Genomic DNA, 27,519 nt, shown 5'->3' on the forward strand with positions numbered 1-27,519 from the left:
CCTTTGTTAAGACTCCAAATTACATACCATGTACGGAGAAACATAAGGAAGATTTAGAAAAAATGTTGAATTAAACGAACAAAGCCCTCGTAATGAAGATGTGTGCACTGGTAATGTCATATGCTTTCCTGTTCGATCATTATCTCTGTCGTTTCTTAAAGTTTTGGCTCAAATGGCTCTGAGCACTATGGGACTCAACTGCTGAGGTCATTAGTCCCCTAGAACTTAGAACTAGTTAAACCTAACTAACCTAAGGACATCACAAACATCCATGCCCGAGGCAGGATTCGAACCTGCGACCGGAGCGGTCTTGCGGCTCCAGACTGCAGCGCCTTTAACCGCACGGCCACTTCGGCCGGCTTAAAGTTTTGGATTCAGCAAAAAACTTTGTAGTGCCTCTATTAGGTGACTTTAAGAGAGTTACTCATGCAGTGATCCATTTGCTATCATATTGTTTATAATAGTGTCAATAGAGCTAATTGACGTGAAACATATATCGAAATGGTCATTGATTTTACTCATCTTTCGCATGCCTGTGTAACGTAAAATGTGCTGCTTTAGTAGGAGGGACTGAAAAATTTTAGAATAAGGGTTATTATTATTGTTGTTATTATTTGTGGTTTATGGCGCTAAACAGTGAGGTTATCAGCGCCTTTGCTTCAATTAAATAGGGGCGAGCGTGGTGACAGTCTAGTAGAAAGCAGCAATACATAGGAAAACTAAGTAGTGTGCATACACAAGAATTAAAAAGACAACCCTGAGGTGGTGAGAGTGATGAAAGACCAACGATAAAAGTGAAATAAAACGCGGAAGAATAAGTAGATAAAATCAGGGCAAAGTATCTGTATAAACACAGCTAAAAGAGACGGATGACTCTGAATGGATGGGTATTTTGAAATAATGGGTGACTTAGGCTCTCTGTGATACATTAAAATCCAACTGTCACTATTTTAGGAAGACGACCGGACAGCACACAGACTCTAAAGCACGAAAAACACTTGCCTCATTATCACTTCAAATAGTGTTGCAGAGTACTGGGTCATCGCGATTAAAAGGGCGGAGCGATTGACTAAGCTTAGGTCATACATTTTGCATAAGAAATTTATTGGAAGTTTTATTAAATTTAACATTAAACCATTTCAGGTCGAGTTATATGGACTCAAAGCTCGAAGATTGGTTCAAATGGCTCTGAGCACTATGGGACTTAACTTCTGAGGTCATCAGTCCCCTAGAACTTAGAACTACTTAAACCTAACTAACCTAAGGACATCACACACATCCGTGCCCGAGGCAGGATTCGAACCTGCGACCGTAGCGGTCGCGCGGTTCCAGACTGTAGCGCCTAGAACGGATCGGCCATCCCAGCCGGCAAACGTAAATGGAATGGAACCTGCAGTGGACTATAATTAATAGTCACTAATCACAGCTTTTAATATCAAAGCATTTAAACACTTCTTCGTTCCATTCCAGCTGCTGACTAGCGTAAATATCTGTCGCATTACAGTAACTGACAGTTAGTCACGCGAGTGCGACTCAGATACAGAAAACAGCAAGCAGAAATGTCAGTGAACAAAGAAACACTCTGTGTCCTTTAATACAGGGAGAGCCTGCTGGTGGGCTCAATTCGGCTCACTGCCATCCAAGACGGAACTCAGCCAATATAACAGTATGTTTCAGCACAAAGAGCAGGCTTATCCCAGGCTCGCTACACACACCACAAATGCACACGCTCCCACAGTAAAGGCCCAGCAGGATACAGATGTTCGATACACAGTCCTTCCGAGCGTAAACTTAAGGGAAAATGCCAAATCGGCTGCGGATATCCGTTTACGAGGAGTGCCGTCACAACTGTCCGCTCCTCCTTGCTGGCCCACAAAACATCCTTTCTGGCAGCGACCTCGTAAATCGCAGGCGGTGGGGCTACTGCCAGCTTAGGTTATTCCTTGGAACAGTGCCAATCATGGAACAATGGAGTGCAGTTTGTGTGGGAGACAAAGATTTGCTCTCATGTTGTCATATAAAACAAACTCAATTTAAATGTGTCGTATCGACAGCTCTTTTCCACATATAAGACACAATGGGGGCTCCTTGCTACGTAAGAGGAAGCCATGTGTAAATCGGTAATGTCATACACTGTCATGTCATATACTAACAAGTGATCCTTGAGTGCGAGGTCCCAAAATGCCAATGATGTTTACCGCATTTGATGTCCCACATATTGTCTGCCATGCAACACAATATTGTCTGCTAATGGTAACAGGGGAGGGAGGCGAGGGACCAGAATTACCCACTGGTGAGCACAACATGAGGCTATAGAGCTTAGATGAACTGCTTAGTCGAAAAATAACAACAGTGCTACAGTGCTAGTGATGTTGATACATAGCAGAACTATGACAACGATAAAAAAAAGCAAACATTGCATTATATCGACAACAATAGTTGGCGAAGTTGACATTTCGTCAGAAAGGGGCCTAAGAAATTTTGCAGAGTGGGGAAGAAGTGACAGATAAAATATTGGCGTGTCAGCAATATGAGTCACTAAAATGTGTGGTGTCGTATACGCTCGACTGTGAGGGCAATGTACATGAGGCGTACAATGATGACGATACGTGCTTAACAACTGAAAATTATATACAAATAGGTGTCGAGCCAAGTAGATCATCATCCTTGTCCGACTGGAAGTCACAAATCCCGTTTCCAGTGGAGCATAATAAAAGACAGTCGTTGTCCAAGGAACAGTTGCTAAACACAATTCCGTACATGGAAGATCATCCGCGCCATAGTAAAAAAAAAAAAATCAAATTTCGAATAAGTCCGCAGCAATATCACCGCGTAGTGCGTAAGAAAAACCACGGATACTCAAGGAAGAACAAGGCGCACTTGGTGGAATGACTGGATTATCACGATTCAAGGATGCTCGATACAATTTACAAGATGTGCATGACAGTGACCTACTACGTAATGCACATCAAATTGCGCGACATAGATTATAGTGATTTCAAGTGAAGTAGTGGATGGTTGCATAACTTCAGTGACGTCAAACAGTGCTACAGAACTGAATTCGTAAGGTAACGAGATATGAAACAAAGCCTCGATGACGCACAGCAAACTGCGGAATCGGCCCGACAATTTGTGGATGAGATTAACAAACTTATCGCATCGTTCAGTAAAGAATTTGTTTTCACCTCCGACCAATCGGAATGTGAAGAAAAAATGCATCTGAAACGAATCCTGGAAACTAGAAGTACCAGGAGAGTGGTATCAAGATCGGCTAATATCAGTGCCGTAATTCATTGGTATACAATTATGCCGACTGTTAACCTGGATAGTAAAGTGAATGGGAAGTTATTTGTCGTGACGAAAGCTGGTGATACACTGGTCCCTTATGATTCTTTCCCATGTGGGTGATCTTGAAAGGGCATTAGGGAATATTTACGTCACAGCAAGTAAGAGTGGGAAAATGGGTGTAAGAAAACTACAACAGTGGTATGAGCACTGCTTCTGGTCAATAAGCCGCGTGGGATTAGCCGAGAGGTCTCAGGCTCTGCAGTCATGGACTGGGCGGCTGGTCCCGGCGGAGGTTCGAGTCCTCCCTCGGGCATGGGTGTGTGTGTTAGTCCTTAGGATAATTTAGGTTAAGTAGTGTGTAAGCTTAGGGACTGATGACCTCAGCAGTTAAGTCCCATAAGATTACACACACATTTGAACTTTTTTTCTGGTCAATAAGTCGTCAAAATAACTTGCTTCAGATTGATTCCCAGTCTGCGTTTAAAAATAATATTTCTCTAGTACAAACTATCTGCCTGGAAAGTTTGTATCAGTGCAGTTCATACCACCTGGGAACATTGGACCAATTCAGCCTCTGTGTGTTTATTTTTTCCGTGCCTATAAAACACATTATCGATCTACCTGCAGCTACGCCTTAAAGGATATTTAAGTTAGAAGGAACAGTCAAGACTGGAATAATATTCGTATAGTAACCGGTTTCGGCTAATGTAAAACCCATCTTCAGAATTCTTGGCCCCCTGTGGCCGGTGCTGGGGGCTCCTCGGTTGTCTCGTGATACCACGATCGTACCAGTTTCACGATAAACTCCAAGACAAAGTATTTTGCGGTCGATTGCACATCATTGCAGTCCGTCAGTTCTCTTCACCCCGTTACACAAATATGATTCCAGACGCATACTTTAAGAGTGAATACCTACCTGAACGACCTGAACGATTTGTGACTGCCAAATGAGTTCCCCTTTGATTTTGGTGCGAACCTTTGTGATCACTGTGACGTACCGTTTTTCATTCGCTTTCATCGTGCCAGTTTATGACTTGTTTCGAACATTTCTTCAATATTGACGTTGTCCATTTTATGAAGTGTACTGCATACATCCCACAGAAGGTTGATCTCTGCACCTCACGGACACAACTGTCATACTCAAGGTTTCAACGAACACAGTTTCTTATTCCTCACTTCCGGCCACTGTGCTTCGCATCAGCACATTGTTTTCTGAGTCACAAATGTGGTAATATCCTGCAGGGGGACTGAACAACTAGCATGGAGGTGAATGAACAATAGAATACCAAGCTTCTAAAAACAAATATACTTTCTATAGTAAAGCTACTTTCTAATATTTTTGCAAGTTGTTTGCCATATAGGTAGTTCTACTTGCTCTAGTAGTTTGTTAATTATCGTCATTTAAAGATTTTGTAGGAACCGAAAAATGAATTTGACAGGTGAACATTTCCGGGCTACGATTTTCACGATTTTCTAAGGACGTTAACGTCTCAACAACGTGAAGATCCCCTTATAAATGCATTTGGTGAAGAATCCCCACCTACGGCTACAATTTTAAATTGGTGCATTGAATTCAAAGGAGACTGGTTTCTCTTAGTGAAGAATTTAATGGAGGCCGCCCAATTACTGACGAAAATATTGCCGCTGTTCAAGCAATACTTCAAGAAGTCGACGGACGTCTTATAAATTTATTAGGGTCACAACGGACATTGGTAAGACCCAAATGGTTGAAATGGCTCTGAGCACTATGGGACTTAACATCTGAGGTCATCAGTCCCCTAGAACTTAGAACTATTAAACGTAACTAACCTAAGGAAATCAAACACATCGATGCCCCAGGCAAGATTCGAACCTGCGACCGTAACGGTCGCGCGGTTGCAGACTGAAGCGCCTAGAACCGCTCGGCCACACAGGCCGGCGGTGTAGAAAAACTACAAGGCAGCACTTCAGTTTTCGTCTGGGATATCGTAACTGGTGATGAATCTTCGAATTATTGGCCGGCCGCGGTGGTCTAGCGGTTCTAGGCTCTCAGTCCGGAACCGCGCGACTGCTACGGTCGCAGGTTCGAATCCTGCCTCGGGCATGGATGTGTGTGATGTCCTTAGGTTAGTTAGGTTTAAGTAGTTCTACGTTCTAGGAGACTGATGACCACAGATGTTAAGTCCCATAGTGCTCAGAGCCATTTGACCCATTTTTTTTCGAATTATTGTTATTATCCTGAAAAGAAAAGTGAGTAGGCTCAGTCGGCCTTTCGAACAGAGCCTAAGCCTTAAAAAGGCCGACGGATTTGCAGTGCTGGTAAGAAAATTACTGAAGTTTTTTTTTTCTAAAACGTGTCACATTGCCAACATAGCATTAGAAGAAATATGTACCGTTGCTGTCAACTGGTACACAAATGTCTGTTCACCGCCAATTTTTGAAAAAAGTTCGTGAAAAACGCCCAAAACGGAAAATAATTTTACATTACAACAACGCAATACTGCATAAAAAATCTGGATGCCATGAAGGTCACCATCGTGGACCCTCCATCATACAACCCTTACCCAGCACCGTGTGATTTCTTTTTGTTTCCAAAAATGAAAGGTAAAATGCGTGGAATCACTTTTTTGTCATTAGATGGAGCAGAGGAACATTACAAAAGCCTGCGTTCTGAAGTACTTCAGGAAGAGTAGCATCACTGCTTTAAGGACTGGTTGATGTTAAAGGGGAATATTTTGAATGAAGGACATAAAATCACATAAACGTTTTAAAAACTTGTTTAATTTTTTTTAATTTCATTTGTCACCCTCGTAAGATAAAATTTTCAAGCGTTTTCGAGAAATCGAGATTCAATTTCACAAGCTAGCTGCATACCAAACGAGAGCTTCAGATGTCGAGCAGCGGGGGTACCGCAGGGCGTAGACGGGTAGTCTACCTCTACCACGTTCGAGTCGAGTCATCTTTTTTCTAACCCTCTACCGAACACTTGTATCGCAACAACGAAACATGTTTCAACGGGTAGGAGCTGTCATAATAATGACAATCATAGTGGTACGTTCGTAGTCAGGCATAACTAACGTAAAATAATTATTCACAACGAAACGAACGTCTATTTATCGCTACATTCATGTTCACATAAAAAATTGTAGCAGTTAGGCCTGTTCACTGATGAATCCTTGTTGTCATTAGTAAGCCGATGGTATTTGTAGTACTATCTACCATAAAAGTATGGAAAACGTTGTAATGACCTGCGCCAAGCACGTTTTATGGATGTCCCTTTCTGAACACGTGTTTGATTTTGTATCATGACAGCGGAAAACACACCACATGCAGATTTCAAATAATGGAAGAACAGACATATACTCTAGGTCAAAGAAAGAACCGCACCACGAAGGAATTATCCGAATGGGACGGAAATCAGTAGATGTGATAAACATGAACAGATAAACAAATTATAAAAATTTCAGAAAAATGAGATTATTCATTAAAGAGGAAGATCTTCACAAACTAAGCTACTCAATAACGGGTTGGTCCACCTACGGCCATTATGCATGCAGTTATTCGGCTTCGCATTGACAGACTTGGTGGATTTCATACTGAGAGATAACGTGCCAAGTTTTGTCCAGTTGATGCGTGAGAGCGTCAGAATCAAGAGGAGGTTTCAGGACACTGCCCATAATACTCCAAACCCTCTCTACTAGCCAAGTCAGGGTTTGCTAAACACGAAGACAAGCAGTAGAAACTCTCGCCGTATGGAGGCTTGGATTATCTTGCTGAAATGCAAGACCAGGACAGCTTGCCATGAACAACAACAAAACGGGGCGTAGAATATCGTTGACGCTGTGCTGTAAGGGTGCAGCGGATTGCAACAAAAGGAGTCCTGCCATGAAATGAGGTGGCACCGCTGACCATCAGTCCAGGTTTCTGGGCTCTATGGCGGACGACAGTGAGGATGGTATGCCATCGTCATCCGGGGTGTTTCCAGACACGTCTTCGCTGATTATCGGGGCTTAATGCAAAGCGGGACTTACCAGTGAGGACGATTCTACTCCAGTCAATGAGATCCCAGGCCGAATGTGTCCGACAACACTGCACTTGTTGCCGTAAAGTGGTCAGCGTTAGTCGGCGCAAGAGAAGCCACGAGCTTTGCCCCCTTTCCGTGAACATCCTATTAATATTCGTTGTGGTCACGGAAGAACCAGTTGCACGTCGGATTGATGACGATGATGAATCTGCGGCTCTGAGTTCAACTTTGATTGCTAGGAACTTACGATGTGTCGTCTCTCTACTTCGACCTCTTTCATCACGACTCCGTGTTTGGCCATGGTTCTCCCATTCCTGCCAACATCCTCGAATAGTGGCATAGGTTCTATTCAAATGTCGAGCAATTCGCCGATTACACCAACCGGCTTTTTTGAGCCCAATTACTCGTCCTCTCTCAAATGCCGGCATCTGCGTGTAATATTCATGCTCTTGTTTGCGAAGTGTAGTTTTGCAGTACACGGAATGAAATTCGCGAAGGCTTCATGGCCTGGTATCAGTATACCACCTGTCTACTGTGCCCGCCAGCTACGAGATAAAATCACGCTGCAGCGCGACACAATCATCAATCGGCCACAAAAGTTTACAATTTTACATTTTCCGTTTATACCTATGTGAATATCAATTTATGACTAAAGTCTCCGCAGCTCGTGGTCTAGTGGCTAGCGTTCCTGCCTCTAATTCACATGGTTCAGGGTTCCATTCCCAGCTGCGTTGGGGATTTTCTCTGCCGGGGGACTGGGTGTTTGTGTACTTCTCATATCATCGTCATTATTCGTGATAGTGTCTAGATTTGACTGTGGAAAAAAAACTGGACTGTGTAAAAATTGGGACTTTGTCTGGGCGCTCATGGCGGCCAGTTGAGCGCCCTACAAAACAAACATCATCCTCATGTTACGGTATATTGATAATTTTTACTTAACCCGTCTGACAGCAACAGAATAAAACACAATTTTAGTGCCATACGCGTTTCGCCTTTATTTTCTGTAAGGCATCATCAGTGGCCTGGAATATGTACATATGTTAGCTATTTTATTTACATTATTGTCATTGTGCCTATAGGTTATAAACAGTTCTGGTGGTTGGTATTTCCTATTAAGTAGTAATGTTTTGAACTGTACTTACAGGTTGCGTGACGATTTCCTACAAAAAAAATATATATATATACACTCCTGGAAATGGAAAAAAGAACACATTGACACCGGTGTGTCAGACCCACCATACTTGCTCCGGACACTGCGAGAGGGCTGTACAAGCTATGATCACACGCACGGCACAGCGGACACACCAGGAACCGCGGTGTTGGCCGTCGAATGGCGCTAGCTGCGCAGCATTTGTGCACCGCCGCCGTCAGTGTCAGCCAGTTTGCCGTGGCATACGGAACTCCATCGCAGTCTTTAACACTGGTAGCATGCCGCGATAGCGTGGACGTGAACCGTATGTGCAGTTGACGGACTTTGAGCGAGGGCGTGTAGTGGACATGCGGGAGGCCGGGTGGACGTACCGCCGAATTGCTCAACACGTGGGGCGTGAGGTCTCCACAGTACATCGATGTTGTCGCCAGTGGTCGGCGGAAGGTGCACGTGCCCGTCGACCTGGGACCGGACCGCAGCGACGCACGGATGCACGCCAAGACCGTAGGATCCTACGCAGTGCCGTAGGGGACCGCACCGCCACTTCCCAGCAAATTAGGGACACTGTTGCTCCTGGGGTATCGGCGAGGACCATTCGCAACCGTCTCCATGAAGCTGGGCTACGGTCCCGCACACCGTTAGGCCGTCTTGCGCTCACGCCCCAACATCGTGCAGCCCGCCTCCAGTGGTGTCGCGACAGGCGTGAATGGAGGGACGAATGGAGACGTGTCGTCTTCAGCGATGAGAGTCGCTTCTGCCTTGGTGCCATTGTTGGTCGTATGCGTGTTTGGCGCCGTGCAGGTGAGCGCCACAATCAGGACTGCATACGACCGAGGCACACAGGGCCAACACCCGGCATCATGGTGTGGGGAGCGATCTCCTACACTGGCCGTACACCACTGGTGATCGTCGAGGGGACACTGAATAGTGCACGGTACATCCAAACCGTCATCGAACCCATCGTTCTACCATTCCTAGACCGGCAAGGGAACTTGCTGTTCCAACAGGACAATGCACGTCCGCATGTATCCCGTGCCACCCAACGTGCTCTAGAAGGTGTAAGTCAACTGCCCTGGCCAGCATGATCTCCGGATCTGTCCCCCATTGAGCATGTTTGGGACTGGATGAAGCGTTGTCTCACGCGGTCTGCACGTCCAGCACGAACGCTGGTCCAACTGAGGCGCCAGGTGGAAATGGTATGGCAAGCCGTTCCACAGGACTACATCCAGCATCTCTACGATCGTCTCCATGGGAGAATAGCAGCCTGCATTGCTGCGAAAGGTGGATATACACTGTACTAGTGCCGACATTGTGCATGCTCTGTTGCCTGTGTCTATGTGCCTGTGGTTCTGTCAGTGTGATCATGTGATGTATCTGACCCCAGGAATGTGTCAATAAAGTTTCCCCTTCCTGGGACAATGAATTCACGGTGTTCTTATTTCAATTTCCAGGAGTGTATATATATATATATATATATATATATATATATATATATATATATATATCACCAAAATACACACACACACACAGCACAAAAAATATATATCACACCAAAAAAAATACACACACACACATACACAAACGCACACACAAATGCATAACACGAACAGACCACATATACTTTAATAGTTACACTCATAAGTTTGGCAATAACATTCCATCTTTGGCAAAAACATTTGACAGTTGGCAACAGAAACCAAAACATTGCATTAAAACAAGCGTTCAGTGCATAGTGCTGTGGAATGGGGGAAAAAAACCGCAAATTGGCGTTCATAAGAAGAACAACAACACCAAAAATGCAACAGGAGCGTAATATGTATGAAATTGTCCACGAAACCTGTAAGTACAGTTCAAAACACTACTTCTTAATAGAAAATACCAACCACCCGAACTGCTTATAACCTATAGGCACAATGTCAAAAATGTAAATAAAATAGCTAACATATGTACATATTCCAGGCCACTGATGATGCCTTGCAGAAAACAAAGGCGAAACGCGTATGGCACTAAAATTGTGTTTTATTCAGTTGCTGTCAGACGGTCCATAAGTAAAAATTATCAATATACCGCAATATTACAGGCAACTGAGGAAGACAGGACTATAAAAGTTGATGATCATCCTCACGACCAATGTGAGTAACTCTCTTGTAGTGCGATAGTACGAACTGTCTGCCGACATAGTATGGCAAATGGCTCTGAGCACTATGGGACTCAACTGCTGTGGTCATAAGTCCCCTAGAACTTAGAACTACTTAAACCTAACTAACCTAAGGACAGCACACAACACCCAGCCATCACGAGGCAGAGAAAATCCCTGACCCCGCCGGGAATCGAACCCGGGAACCCGGGCGTGGGAAGCGAGAACGCTACCGCACGACCACGAGATGCGGGCGCCGACATGGTAACAGGGAGTGAAAGATAATACTGTCTTTACGCGGTGATATTTATCTTTCGCCCTACGGAAATATAGAAGCAATTAGCAATCACTTCAGCAAAATTTTTACTTCTCGAAAAAGTGTTCAGTGCAGGGCTGAAGTAACGATGAGATTTTCGTTAGTACGATCTGCAGCATACATGCTGCGAGCCCGGTTTTACTTTGAAAGATTTCATAATACACGACTGGATTCGTCGTTGTACCGATGCAAGTGTTCGGTGGAATACTAGAAAAGGTAAATGAGAAAATGACGAGACTGCAGCCCTGCTTTACGCACATTTTTAATCAGAGCATTTCTTCATTTCTTGTTGCACCCTCTTGCTAGTGTGCAGGTTGTATATAAGTCTTTCCCCGTAACAATCACATGTTTTGTAACGTATTGCACCATGTTACATTACTGAATTTCTTGGGATGGGGCGGCGGCTTTGGCCGAGCGGTTCTAGGCGCTTCAGTCCGGAACCGCGCTGCTGCTACGGTCGCAGGTTCGAATGCTGCCTCGGACATGGATGGGTGTGTGATATCCTTAGGTTAGTTGGGTCGAAGTAGTTCTAAGTCTAGGGGACTGATGACCTCAGATGTTAAATCACAAAGTGCTTAGAGCCATTTGATCGATTTGAATTTTTGGATGGCGACGTATCCACTGGAGGTGTCTTGATTTATTTACGAATTGCTTCCGTTATCAAACGCAACTTCAGCACAGCTGCTCTGGTACCTCTACTTTTCCTAGAATCGAACTGATCGTCATCTAACAGATACTCAGTTGGCTGTTCCAACCTTCACTATGTAGTGTGAAACAAAATGGCATCGACAAATTTTATGGCATGGTCCACAGGTACATTCTGAGTAGTTTTGTGTAACGAAGCCATAGCCTCCGGTGTCTCGTTACAGAATAACAGCGTAATTATGATTTATTCGATTTTTTACCGTAATTACATTTGTTTCTGTGAAACTAATTTTACAGAAGTTAAAAACCTGCAAGGTGAAGTCAGCAAAGCGCACTACACAAAGCTTACTGTCGCCGCCAGAAGGGCATATCGACATCGATATGAAAGCGACGCCGTTGACTGTCCGCAGTTGTTTTGTTTAACAGCCGGACTCCGGACGGCGTACATTTCGCGTCACTCGGCATAACACTCTGTGTGGGGTGAGCTGAAAGGAAAGTGTGTTGATGTATTCGAAGCTTTCCGATCGCTGACGTTACTTTTCGCACACAGTTACTCTTTTGCTCTAAATTATTTCTCTCGGTTGCTATTGTGGTTTTGTTCTTACGCTGGTGACGATTCTTGGCTTTCACGTTTTCACTTAACCGTAGCTGTCCTTTACAATTTTTATACGGTTTTTGCCGTTGTCCACTCGGTTGTTCACCCACTCTCCGTTTTTCTCAGAAACTGGCTAGTGGCGTTCTCGTACCTGCCTATTGCGTGACTAAAAAAATTGCCTGTTTGGGCGGAGTTTAGTCCAGTTTTAGTGACACAAAACAGAGGTACTGGGTGAATCAGAAGGAAAGAAAGGTACATGCTTTTTAAGGGTGATAGTATTAGTGTTTGTGAACAAAATAATTTATACGGACATATGCTCTCTGACGAATGCTTATGAGACTGAACACAATTAATGCACGCTGTTATTTATTTTCTGTATTATTCAAACAATGACATTGTTTACAACGTATCTAGTATTGTGGAGGATGTTGAGATGAGCAATTTGATACAGGTCACATATGTTTTATCAAGTCGGGAAATTACCTCAAACTGGCCTCCGAAAGCTACCTAAGGTACGGAGAATGTATATTGCGAGAGATTTTAAACAATATCGCGCACTATTCGCCCCAACTATGAGCACTAAAGAAAATATGAAGAGATCTTTTTTATCGGAAATTTAGTGTACTTCAATTTTGTACAGCGACGCGTTTTCGTTTGAGTGTGCGGATTTCGAGTCATTCATGAAAAACATACAAAAGTGAAATGAAATGTCTTGTATCTCGGAAATCACCCGGAAGGGGTCATACGTCCATATGATTAATTCCTTTTGATTCGCTGATACCATTCCCCCTCGAAGAATGTACCTTTCCTCCTGACTCGCCCGGATTTTCGTGGAACTTAAATACTTGTTACGTACTCTACGAAACGCGTGTAAATTCCCAAGGGACCAAACTGCTGAGGTCATCAGTCCCTAGACTTACACACTACTTAAGCCAACTAACGCTAACGACAACACACACACCCATGCCCGAAGAAAGACTCGAACCTCCGGCGGGAGGGGCAGCGCGATTCGTGACATGGCGCCTCTAACCGAGCGGTCACTCTGCGTGACACTCTATTTACGCTCCCGCAGCTGGTGTACATTACCATTTCATGTATTATTGATTACACAGGCCGCAATCAGATGAAATTTTCATTCTTAATAAATGTAACTATTCGTTTTAGAGACCGTATTAGACAAGTATGCAACCCCTGCTGTTCAGTCCATACGTCGATGCAGCAACGACGGAATTAAAACTACGGTTCAGGAACTGGATCAAATTTCAGAGTGAATGGCTGTCAGTGACAACCGTCTCCGATGACATTGTCATTCTCGGTGAAAGTGGGGAAAAACTGCAAGACTTCAACCTGAGGGGCACAGACTCTGGATTGGCAAAGTAGAGGAAGTGAAGGAAATCTGCTGCCTCGGAAGTAAAATAAACAAAATGTTCAAATGTGTGTAAATTCCTAAGGGACCAAACTGCTAAGATCACCGGTCCCGAAAAATAACAAATGACGCACTAAGGAAGGAGGATGTAAAAAGTAGACTAGCACTGGCAAGGGAAAAGGTCATCCCTGATCTAAAGAGTTGTATGGTATCAAACATCACTCTTAATCTGAGTAAGAAATTTATGACAAAATGCGTTTGGAGCACAGCGCTGTATGGAAGAAATTAAATGAGGCGGCTAGGAAAGAAACAGGAGGGAAACAATGACAGGAAGAAAAGAGAACACAATAGGATGGTACTTGTGGGAGCTGTAGAAGCACACGAGGTGGACTACAATATGGAAACACCAAAAACACAACCCGTTTCCATGCCTAATAAAGTACAGAAAACTCTTTAGCATTTAAAACAGCTTACAGTTGTCTCTGAGTGGATAAATGCAAGTCCTGTTGGGCTTTCAGGGAAGTCATATTCCTGCAGAACCCGTACCTTTCTCTTTAAAAGTAAACAGAAAGGCGCAATAATATTGAGATCTGTTGACTGTGATGGCTAGGACAGCTGCGACAATACATGCTAGTGCTCACAAAACCGGTTCTGAATCATGTGACCAGTGTGAACAGAGTCCCTGTTCGCTAGGAACATTGTACAAAAACATTGTACAAAAATGGCACACAGTCCTTGGCAGTAATGCGAGCTCGCAGAACAATCATGGGGTCCATGAAATACCACGCTATGGCAGCCCAAGTCATCACCGAATGCCCGCCATGTTTCACAGTTGGGACGTAAACTCGGCCAGAATCTGGAAACAGTGTGAAGCAAGGTTCATTCGACCGTATTGCTTTCTTCCATTGCTCCACAGACCCTGTTCTAGGACTTCGGCGCCACGTTCTTCTGTTACGCACACTGCATCAGCAATGAATGGTTTTGGAATTTTAGCGCGCCCTCCAATTTCCAGTTGATACGCCGCGCGGCTGGCGCCAGTTACCTCTGTCCCGCTGATGTCATCTTTGCTTTCGATTTTCCTTTGGGCGGCCGCGAGTCAGTTGTTCATTGGGGCGGGTCCGGCTATTGAAGTGTGCAGCGCCGAGTCAACGGGGAATTGTAGTCTGTCGGTCGCAAGGAACTACGGGGTCGGAAGATTGGTCCTTACTTGGTGCACATGCTCATTGAGAGTGTTAGGAGTGGGGTGTTGCGGTCGGAGACGGTGGCGAAGTTGCGTTCTGGCACGACGCGTGGTGTTTGGTTTTGTGCTCACCACGCAGAAGCCGACCGCGGGGAAGATCAGTTTGGATTCCGTAGAAATTTTAGAACACGTTTGGCAATACTGACCCTACGACTTATCTTAGAAGAAAGATTAAGGAAAGGCAAGCCTACGTTTCTACCATCTGTAGACTTAGAAAGCTTTTGACAATGTTGACTGGAATACTCTCTTTCAAATTCTGAAGGTGGCAGGGGTAAAATACAGGGATCGAATGGCTGTTTACAATTTGTACAGAAAGCAGATGGCAGTTATAAGAGTCGAGGGCATGAAAGGGAAGAGGTGGTTGGGAATGGAGTGAGACAGGGTTGTAGCCTCTCCCCGATGTTATTCAAACTGTATATTGAGCAAGCAGTAAAGGAAACAAAATAAAAGTTCGGAGTATGTATTAAAATCCATGGAGAAGAAATAAAAACTTTGAGGTTCGCCGATGACATTGTAATTCTGTCAGAGACAGCTAAGGACTAGGAAGAGCAGTTGAACGGAATGGACAGTGTCTTGAAAGGAGGTTATAAGATGAACATCAACAAAAGGAAAACGAGGATAATGGAATACAGTCGAATTAAGTCTGCTGATGCTGAGGGAATTGGATTAGGAAATGAGACACTTAAAGTAGTTAAGGAGTTTTGCTATTTGGGGAGAAAAATAACTGATGATGGTCGAAGTAGAGAGGATATAAAATGTAGACTGGCTATGGCAAGGAAAGCGTTTCTGAAGAAGAGAAATTTGTTGACATCGAATATAGATTTAAGTGTCAGCAAGACGTTTCTGAAATTATTTGTATGGAGTGTAGCCATGTATGGAAGTGAAACATGAACGATAAATAGTTTAGACAAGAAGAGAGTAGAAGCTTTCGAAATATGGTGCTACAGAAGAATGCAGAAGTTTAGATGGGTAGATCACATAACTAATGAGGAGGTGTTGAATAGGATTGGGGAGAAGAGAAGTTTGTGGCACAACTTGACTAGAAGAAGGGCGCAAATGGCTCTGAGCACTATGGGAGTTAACATCTGAGGTCCTCAGTCCCCTAGAACTTAGAACTACTTAAACCTAACTAACCTAAGGACATCACACACATCCATTCCCGAGGCAGGATTCGAACCTGCGACTGTAGCGGAAGCGCAGTTTCGGACTGAAGGGGCCTCGAACCGCTCGGCCACCGAGGCCGGCACTAGAAGAAGGGATCGGTTGGTAGGACATGTTCTGAGGCATCAAGGGATCACCAATTTAGTATTGGAGGACAGCGTAGAGGGTAAAAATCGTAGAGGGAGACCAAGAGATGAATATACCAAGCAGATTCAGAAGGATGTAGATTGCAGTAGGTACTGGGAGATGAAGAAGCTCCCACAGGATAGAGTAGCATGGAGAGCTGGATCAAACAAGTCTCAGGACTGAAGACCACAGCAACAACAACATGCAATGAACGTTGAGAAGAAGTGTTCGCCGGAGTGTCGTCTGGATTAGCCGTGCACCAGCTCATACGTGTGAGGCTGGTTCCCAGTGTGGCGTGGAAAGTTAAGTCACAGATGCCATGATAACCGTCCTTAGGCATTCCACCTTGGTTTCTTACAACTTGATAAAGGATCAGCAGATATATGTAAGGAAGACTGGTGAGCTGCTCATTATTTGGTGATTGTGTGTTTATGGTGGTGCTAACTATGCTTTTTAAAAACAAGTATGTACACATTAGTGACGAGTAACGAAAGGCGACACTGTCTTATAAAATCACATCGTGTTTCATGAAAATATATTTCTGCTCGGCCTTGTCTTTATAATAAACCCAGCTGTTCCTGTCGCGTGGTATTATGGTGTTTAAATGAATGCGTAAGTTGCCGAGTTAAAAACCTTTTTTTTTTAGGCGAGCTTTCCTGTTTTAAATATCACGGTTTTATGTCTTGTGTAGAATGAATGTGTAAATGGAAGTGTGCTGTTGTAGTTGATTAACGTTTCAGTTACGTGAGTCGCAGTGCATTTCGACCTGTACAGTGGGCTTGACGACTTGGCCGTTGCCAGCGAACTGTGATTCGTTTGACCGGCTCTATGTGGAGGCCCTCGTCCTCGGTTACGTCTTTGGTTCTGGCTCCGTCAGGCTGTTAAGCCACTCTGACGAATGTACTTTGGGCTTGAAGTATGACTTGGATGTTGTAATGTTGAGTGGCACTCTGTCGTTAGTGCCCGATCAGATTCATTAAGGCATCGCTTGGTTAATTGTCCTTTTTTTAGCATTCAGGATATTGGTATTTGTACCTTGTGTGTGAGTTGAAATGTTTGAATTTTTATAAAACAAGGTTTTATGTGTGTATGTTACTAAATATCTCTAGATGCCAAGAGTCTAGTTTATTAATTGTTCGTTATTTTAATTAGTGTTTGTCTTTACTGGCACCTATTTGATTATTTGTTAGAAGTTTGGGCACCGGCTGCTTTCAGTAGGGAGCGTTAAGGTTCTAGAAATTACCTTTTTATTCCTTAGGTTTTTTAATATTCATTAACGTTATTCCTTTGGTAAAGGGCCTTGCGTAGCCTAGTATTGCCGTTTCTGAGTTTGGAAAGTTTTGGTTTTATTAAATGTTTGTGCCACGAGCAACTTTAATTAATGTTTTATACATTGGTTAAGTAAATGTTCATACAGATTTGAGAGAAGTTTTATTCTAATTGGGGTGAGTTTGTTAAACACCAAGCTGTCTTGTTGTATTAAATTGTGCAAGGTAAATAAAATGGTTTAACACAAGCTGTCTTTCTTTTGCTTGTGCCTGTTTTCCGCAGTGACGCAGGGTCAGCATGGTTAATCGGATTTGGCAAGGTTAATTCAAGGGGTTGCCGGCTGCCCTTCCTGCTACCACCCCATACCCCTCAGGACGGAATTAGTGTACCCCAACTGTCTGTGTCTAGTGTAATCCATGGAATAGTGTGAATGTGTTCAGATGTCTGCGTGGAACTGAGGCGGGACGTGGGGACCAGCCCGGTATTAACCTAGGGGGATGTGTAAAACCGCCTAAAAACCACATCCAGGCTGGCCGGCACTCCGGCCTCCGTCTTTAATCCACCGGGTCGTTTCGATCCGGGGCCGGGACCGGCGCGCCTACCCGAGTCCAGGAAGCAGCGCATTAGCACTCTCGGCTAAACTGGCGCGTTGTTTAACACACGCTGCCTATGTTTGATATTATGGCCCTGCTGCTTTCTGTGTAATGCTAAGATGCAAAGGCGGGTCTCACTAGCTTCGTCTTCTTTTGGTGCTGACGGGAATCCTTGTGCCACATTCAGTTCTGCGGTAACTTCTGCCGCTGTCGTCCTCTTATTTTTCGTCACAGTCCTCTTCAATGATCTTCTGTCACGATCACTCAACACACACTTCCATCTGTGTTGCGACTTAGCGGATGATGGTGTTCTTCTTTCCCTGTAAACATCTATATCTTCGATACAGTGGCTCTTGAAACGCCAAACACTTCAACTGTTTTGATTATGGATGTACCTACCATCAGAGCACCAACAACCTGTCCACGTTCGAATTCTACGTAGAACACTGTTCTGACCACGACCGACTCTTGCAATGTATTGAGGAGATGACAAAGGAGCCATTCGTGGTCAAGCACAACAGCACTACTTGCTGTCTTGGCTACTTCTTTCGCTTTCTTTCGCTGACGCCATAGTCACGCAGCGATCGCAGGGTCGGCGTTGTCACAGGACGGAATCAGTGTACCCCAACTGTCTGCGTCTAGTAGTAATTCGTGAAATAGTGCGGACGTGTTTCAAATGTCTGCGACCCGTGTAAATGAGGCGGAACGTGGGGACCAGCCCGGTATTCGCCTAGCGGGATGTGGAAAACCGCCAAAAAAACACATCCAGGCTGGCCGGCACATCGGCCCTCGTCGTTAATCCGCCGGGCGGATTCAATCCGGGGCCGGCGCGCCTACCCAAGTCCAAGAAGCAGCGCGTTAGCGCGTTCGGCTACCCTGGTGGGTTGCTGTCTTGGCTACTATCTCCATTTATGTTCGAGCATGCATTCCTCTTGATGTTTTCATATCTTTGTCCAATTCTTTTAAAAACAATGGGGGAAGATACAGATTAGAATACATCCATAAGTAAGGACGTAGGATGCAAGTGGTGCTCTGAGAGGAAGAGTTTGGCGCAGGATGATAATTGTTTTCAGGTCGTATTACATCAGTCAGAAGAGTGAATATCCAAACAAATGTAATTGTTGTTAATTACCTGTCCAAAATGCACTAACAATGACAAATTAATCAAGACTGGATGTTCGTGGTATTTCATCCTTTTCCTACAAAGTAAGTGGAGTTTTGACATACAAGGAGACCTCACGACAGTCGGAATTTTGTAATATTTTATATTTATGGTGCGTGAAGTTTAGAAGTCAGATAACAGTGTCGCAAAGCAATTCGATGCAACTATCAAAAATTATGGAGAAAATCGATTCTGAATATTTCCGACGAACTTTAATCAAATAAAACTAAGGGGACATTCAGGACAGGTGGCACACTCGGCTGATAATTCCGCTCCGGTTGTCGTAGCGGTAGGTCACGTGCTGTTTACTTGTGTGCGCTGCAGCCAGTGTTTACAAGTCACGTGGTATTAGTGCCGCCTCGCTTAGAGTCTATTCCACAGCGGTGTTACGCCTAAGGTGATAGTCCTTACACTTTACTAAGTGCATGAAAAAGTATAAGCAACAAAGGAAATCCATCCCCGGAAGAATACTGTGAAACTGGAATTTGCCAGTTGACATGGAGCGGTCAACAGCTCTCGAAATCCAGAGATTGGTAATTACCTACATGCAAGTACCGAGAGATGAAGTAGGCAGTGTGCAACTTAATACAGAGATGATGAACTCATAGATTTAGACAACATTGTTGACAGAGTATAGTGACCTGGTGCTATATCTAGGTTAAAACCAACAGTCTAGATCGCCATAATATTTGTTTACCGGTTTCGGTTTATATTAAAGCCATCTTCAGAATTTTTGGCCCCCTATGGCTGATACTGTGGTGTCACCGCCAGACACCACACTTGCTAGGTGGTAGCCTTTAAATCGGCCGCGGTCCGGTAGTATACGACGGACCCGCGTGTCGCCACTGTCAGTGATTGCAGACCGAGCGTCGCCACACGGCAGGTCTAGAGACACTTCCTAGCACTCGCCCCAGTTGTACAGCCGACGTTGCTAGAGATGGTTCACTGACAAATTACGCTCTCATTTTCCGAGACGATAGTTAGCATAGCCTTCAGCTACGTCATTTGCTACGACCTACCAAGGCGCCATTATCAATTGCTATTTATCTTGTGATGCCTGTACCGTCAGACCGATGTACACCAATTATGGATTAAAGTTAACTATTCCAGCAGCAACGTACCTTATTGGCTATATTAATTAATTTGTCCTGTTCCAGACCTCACGCCAGCCTGCGTGAGCTTAACGCGTGCCTTTCGGCTACCAATGATAGTGGCTTGGCTGTCTTGCCAAGTCACAACAGATACACGATCGTAGTATTACGAGAAAACCGAGGACCCGCCAGCATCAGCCATAGGAGGCCAAAAATTCTGAAGATGGCCTTAACGTAAGCCGAAACTGGTAAAGAAACAAATATTATTCCGATCTCGACTGTTGGTTTTAACCTGTCGATAAATTGTTTGAAAATTTGCTCTAACTTCGTGTACGAGCCAACAATCGCTGAGTGTACTGATCACTTTGAGTTAAAGTTAGCAACAGGCTCTGTTGCTAAGTTTACCGTTAGTCCAGTCGACAGCAACGTGACAAATGTGCGAGGTTTTAACATCCCTATGGAGGTTCCAAATGAAGTAAAAACACTCAAACCGCAGGCTTACGGAAACGTTCGTTCAATTCGGAATGAGGTCGTGCAGATTTGTATCCATTCCACGACCTAAATGGATTAAGATTTACTAAAATTTAAGATAAAAATCCAATCCCATCCCTAATTAGTACTGGCGGCAATCAAGCATACATTACATACATGGAACAACTATCAGCATGCTTCGTATGTAATGAAACACATCACGTTAAACTGTCCCGGACGATAATTTCTTGAACTCAATCTAACTAAACGAAAACTTGTATTTTCTCACCTGTAAGAAGGTGCGCCGGTAGTCTAGGGATAACGGCTTCGATTAGTTATCAAAACTCCACCTCCAGCATTCCTACCCCCATCACTTAAATTCTAAATAAAAAATCAGCAACAATGGTGGCCGAAGATTTCCGGCATGGGAAATCACCTTCATTCACCAATAGTCTTGTTAAAGAGGGCGGAGGAGCGAGCAGAGTTTCAGGACACTCTCTTGCCCTTGGGGTGGCAAACTTCCCCTAAAGACAGAATAATCGTCAATGGCATGAGGATGCAGAAGACAATGGAAAAGACTGCATTAAAGACAAATAATGTGTATCCACAGGACATGTAGCCTGCAGTTGAAAAAAATGCCATGATGATCTCTCGATTGGCAAAATATTCCGCTTTATTCCGCCATTCGCATTTCAGTGAAGGGACTGCCAAATGTGTGATACCATGAGAAAAAGAATGTATAACCAACGAAAGGGTAACATTCTATGATTCGCTGCGTGGAACGTCATGAGTTTGAACATGGTAAGGAAGGTAGAAAACCTGAAAAGGGAAATTATAAGGCTCAAAATACATATATAAATAAGTGAAATGGAAAAAAGACAAAGATTTCTGATCCGATGAGTGTAGGGCAATATCGATATTAGCAGAAAATGGAATAATGGGAGTAGGTTTCGGTATGAATAGGAAGTTACGGTAGATAGTGAGTTACTATGAACAATTCAGCGATAGTGACATCAAACCAACTCCCACAACGATAGTTCAGGTACACGTGCTGACGTTGTAAGCCGAAGGCAAACGGATAGAGAAAGTGTATGATGATACTGAACGCAGTTGAAAATCTAATAATCATATGGGATTGGAAAGCGGTTGTAGGTAAAGGAGTGGAATAAAGTGTTATGAAAGAATGTGGGTTTGGTAGTGAGAGGAGCAAGAATAATTCAGTTCAACGATAAATTTCAGCTAATGATAGCGAATATTGTGTTCAAGAACCACAAGGGATGGAGGTGTACTTGGAAAACGCAGAGAGATATGGAAGGACTTACGTTGGATTACAAAATGATTCAATTGGCTCTGAGCACTATGGGACTCAAGTTCTGAGGTCATTAGTCCCCTAGAACTTAGAACTATTTAAACCCAACTAACCTAAAGACATCACACACATCCATACCCGAGGCAGGATTCGAACCTGCGACCGTAGCGGTCACGCGGTTCCAGACTGCAGCGCCTAGAACCGCACGGCCACTTCGGCCGGCGTTGGATTACATCATGGTCCTGCAGAGATTCTGATATCAGATGTTGGATTGTAAGACGTATCCAGGAGCACATATACACACAAATCACAATTTAGCAGTGACGAAAAGAAGTCTGGAATTCAAAATGCTATTCAGCAAGAATCAATGCGCAAAGAAGTGGGATATGGAAGTACTAAGGATTGAAGAGATAACCTTGAAGTTTTGTGAGGCTATACGTACTGCAATAAAGAGTAGCTCAGTAAGCTGTAAGCTGTTAAGTAGAAGACGAAGGGACTTCTACAAAAAAAGAGTAACCACATAAGTTGAAAAGAAAAACGTAGATAAAGAGAAAATAACGGCAGAAATACTATGGGTAACAGAACAAATACTGCAGCTGATGGACGAAGAAAGGAAGTATAAAAAATTCAGGGAAATTCAGGAGCCGGCCAGTGTGGCCGAGCGGTTCTAGGCGCTTTAGCCTGGAACCGCGCGACCGCTACGGTTGCTGGTTCGAATCTTGCCTCGGGCATGGATGTGTGTGATGTCCTAAGGTTAGTTAGGTTTAAGTAGTTCTAACAAGGGAATGGTCAGACTTGTGATGTCGAAACCTGTGTTGCTTTTTTTACCACTGTGAGTTAACATTACAAGAAGTCTGTATGCAGAATTTTAGCTGCTGACATGACCTGGAAGACTGTAAACAATTTTATGAAGTAAGACATTATTGTCGCTGGTTTCCGCGCTTATAACTGCCTCTTGTACAACCCTGACCTCTCTTGCTACGTTATACCAACGCCATCTCGGGACAGAGTGCTGATTCCCCAGTGAAAGCGATCGTATGATAATTAAACATTCGTTGACAAATATGGCTGATATGTTATCTACAACATTCTTTCCAAATAGCAATGAAATAGAGACAAATAAATATACGGTTTAGAACACGTCCAAATTTTATTTCTTGTAATTACCGCAAAAATGCGAAATATTGATATAATGTTCAAAACCTAGATTTTTTGTGCACCAAGAACATACAAGCAAAGACGACCCTGCGAATCACAGACGTTGTTAGATGTCCGCAGACAAAACTGGGCTGGTGTTAGGAATGAATCAGGCCTAGTATCAGTATATTTCGAGGAGTGCCACGCATATTTAATCAAATTCTGAAACCGTGGGGAGGAAAATTGATAATGTACTACTGATTGCAGCTTGAGAATATTGTCACGGTGATAGACAGGAAATTGCAGTGATCTGCACACAATAATTTTCTCTGTTCGTTTTCTGTAAAATACCTTCCACTGACGGAAAAATTCTCTGTCTAAAGGTTGGATTACGTTCGCCGTGCCGGGTGGAATCTGAAGTATCTCTACTTCTTTGTCAGGGTGCGTTCGAAATACAGCTTTAATGAATCGGACCTTTTATGACCTGACCACGAATCTAGGAGAAGAGATTTGTTCCCGCAGATCGGAATAAAAGCATGACGCATGAAAAGTGTAACGTTTTCATTTCCCATTTTTCCAGACTTCGATGCGTCTACCACAAGATTGTTTGCGTAGGACATTGTTCTTTTGACACGTGGTCCAAAACGTCCAGTTGCTTCTTGAAGACACACATATAGTTTAGGCAGCAATGAAACATCCAAACTAATTATGGGCATTATAGTGTATGAATGGGTGAGTGAAGTCGTGGACTGCGCAATCGCCTCAATATGTTTTTCCCCTTTGAATGACAGGTTCTTTTCGTACGCATTTCTTTTTGAAAACCTGACTGATCTGCATCGTACACGTACGATACACTAAAACTAGCGATCTTACTTTTTTGCATTCGTAAGAAAAGCTTCTATCATTTCGATTTGTGTCACTTCATTTTCCGACCTGTTTCTCGATACAAATTTTATTATTTTTCGTGCCACAATTTTATGTGATCTGTTGAAGCGACTAATACAACTTTGAGAAGCTATAAATTCTTTAGCGCCTATCGCGTTGGCAATCTCTAACGCCCAATTACGCAAAGGTGTATTGCTGACACTAAATGACTGTTGTCTGGCATCGGTAAATAGCTCAAAAAGTTGCGCATTTATCTCCGTCGCAATTTCCAGTCGACTCTTACGTCATCCAGCGACTTCCTTTTTACATCTATACAATTCACGCTCAGAACGGACAAAGCGATACTTATTTTGAACAGTACTGACACGTAGGCGTTTCTTACCACTTTCGTTCAATCAGTACGTCACCGCTTTTTCTTTGTCTAATAAGGTAATTGTAGTTGCTGGTGTTAATTTCGGAGATAATTGATGATGGTACGTGGCACTATCACTAGAAGAGTCTTCATGAGTCCAACTTTCGTCGGTGTCTTCACCGTCTGTAGATTCACAGTCTGCAATATCGAGTTTTTCAGATGTTTCTAGCCACATGTCTGCGCCATTTACATGCTCATCTAGAAGTTTAACAACCATGTCGAACAACACATAGTCTTCACCTCTGTTTTCTGTTGATTGCTTCATTTGGCGTCTGTGGTATATCTCCATGGCAAGCAGCAAACCATTTCAGGGTTCGCCATCACCTGTGAGGGGAGATTGAGTGGTCACCGTAAAGTGGCTTACGGAGTATAGATGAACATTTACAGAACATCTTTCACATCTCTAACCAGTTTCAGGACGGTATGTTTCGAAATACGTACCAGAAATTAAAAGGACGTGCATTCCACAGAAACGAATATTCGTTTCCCCTTCCCACCAACACCGTGCAGCGATATTCCTCTTTAGAGAACGCCGCGATAAGACGGCCGCACTTGCCGACCATGCGCACAGCGCTCGCGACTCGCCATTTCCAGGGGTGGCCAGCCGTCACTGCAAGCGCCAAGCAGGAAACACAGCCATGTTCGTGATTTTTTTTTAGGTGACCTCCAGTTTATGTCAGCAGCTACAATTTTGCATACGGACCTTTTTGCACAGTTAAATAACAGTGCTAAAAAAAGCAATACATGTTTCGGCATGTCAAGTCTGACCATTCCCTTGTAAGTTCTAGGGGACTGATGACCTCAGATGTTAAGTCCCACAGTGCTCAGAGTGATTTGAACCATTTTTTTGAAATTCAGGAATACAGAATTAAAAGTCACTTAAAAATGAAATAAATATTAAATGCAGGGAAGCTAAGGTGAAATGACTACATGAAAACGTGATGAAATGAAAAAAGAAATAATTCTCGGAAGGACTGACTCAGCATATAGGATAGTCAAAATAACCTTGGTGAAATTAAAAGCAAAGGTAGTAACATTAAGAGTGCAATGGAAATTCCACTGTTAAATGCGGAGGAGGGAGAGGATAGATGGAAAGAGTACATTGAAGGCCTCTACAACGGGGAAGATTTTTTTTATGTGACTGAAGAAGAAACAGATGTCGAGAGATAGAGGTCCATCAGACTTTCTAAAATAATTTGGGGAAGTGGCAACAAAACATTTATTCACGTTGGTGTGTAGAATTTATGAGCCTGGTGACATACCATCTGTCTTTCAGAAAAACACCAGCCACACAATTCCGGAGATTGCAAAAGCCGACAAGTGCGAGAACTATCGCACAAGCAGTGTAGCAGCCCATGCATCTAAGTTGATGACGAGAGTAATAAAGATGAGAATGGGAAAGAAAGCTGAGAATGTGTTAGATGACAATCAGTTTGGATGTAGGAAAGGTAAAGGCACCAGAAAGGCAGTTTTGATATGAGGTTGATAATGGAAGCAAGACTAAAGAAAAATCAAGACACATTCATTGAATTTGTAGACATGGAAAGCGTTAGACAATGTTGGAGCCACTTGTTCGAAATCCGAAGAAAATTGGGGCAGGCAATGGGGGAAGGTGGGTAATATAAAATACGTACAAGAGTCAAGAGGAAATAATAAGGGTGTAAGACCAAGAAAGAATTGGTCGGATTAAAAAGGGGGTAAGATGGAGTTGCAGTCTTTCGCCCGTGCTATTCAGTCTATATATTGAAGAAACAATGATGAAAATAACTGACAGCTTCAAGAGAGGAATTAAAATTCAAGGTAAAATTATATCAATGATGAGATTCGCTGATGATATTGCTATCCTCAGTAAAAGCGTAGAAGAATAATGGAATCTGCTGAATGGAATGATCTGTCTATTGAGTACAGAAAATGGACTGAGAGTAAATCGAAAACATACCAAAGTAACGAGAAGTAATAGAAATAGGAACAGCGATAAACTTAACATCAGGATTGCTGTTAATCAAGGAGCAAAATAACGCACGCGGACGGAGCAAGGAGGACATAAAAAGGGAAGTAACACAACCGAAAAGGGCATTACTGGCCTTAATTTGAGGTAGAAGTTTCTGAGAATGCACGCTTGGAGCACAGTATTGTATGGTCGTGAAACATGGACTGTGGGAAAATCGGAACAGAACAGAACCAAAGCATTTGAGATGTGTTGCTACATAAGAATTTTGAAAAATTAGGTGAACAAATAAGGTAAGGAATGATGAGGCTCCTCGGAGAATCGTCGAGGAAAGGAATATGAACCATATCATCTTCATCTTTGCCTAGGTGTGGTGTGTCGTCTACCGGAGCCTTGGCTTTACTCTATCGCGACTGTTCCGTTTGCTTTTAAATTTCGAAGGACTCTGCGTTCTGAGGAGAGACCTGCTAACGACGAGAGTATAGAGTGCTGCTACCGGAGTGAGACGGGGAGTTCAGTTTCCGGTTGTGTGGCAGCGCAATGTTGCGGGAATGGTGGTATAACTTCCTGTGAACGCACGTGATTTCTACGAGCGAGTGTACTCGGGACGGCGGCAGTCGTTCTGGACGGGCTATGTGATAAGGAAGCTCGGCGCGGCAACTGTTGACGCAGCGTGTCCGCGTTGCTATGGCGGAACCGGGGCGACTGACATAACTCGAGTTGGTGCTGGTTGCAACCTGTCGCCGAGTGCTTGTCTGCCTTGCGGACTAACGGTGAGAATTTCTTGACTTGATATGTCTCACTCAATTACTGCCCGTTTCGTCGGGTGTGTTTTGCTCTAAGGTCGTGTGCCATGGTGTTTCGCAATTTTAGTAGGCTCAGGCGTGCCCGAAATCTTGATTCAGTGATCTGCTGTTATATTGTCAAGTGTAACTATCATTAGAAAAGAGTGTTAACTCACTGTGCCTTAACTGAACCTAAAATATTATCTGTGGTTGAAATTTTATTCTGACCCAAGTGCAATAACGATCTTGTATTTTACAATTTGTTGAGTGGTATTATTATTTAGTATTGGCCGTCACATTTACTAAGTCAAGATTTACGAAGGCCAGTGGGTGTCATTAACAGTTCCTGCCTAGATAGGCGTTATATTTTTGAACCATGTGTTTCAATGTTTAGTAATTTTTATTTTATGTGTTGTAGAGAGTTGCTGTC

The sequence above is a fragment of the Schistocerca cancellata genome, chromosome 7, assembly GCF_023864275.1.
Source record: "Schistocerca cancellata isolate TAMUIC-IGC-003103 chromosome 7, iqSchCanc2.1, whole genome shotgun sequence".
NCBI lineage: Eukaryota > Metazoa > Arthropoda > Insecta > Orthoptera > Acrididae > Schistocerca > Schistocerca cancellata.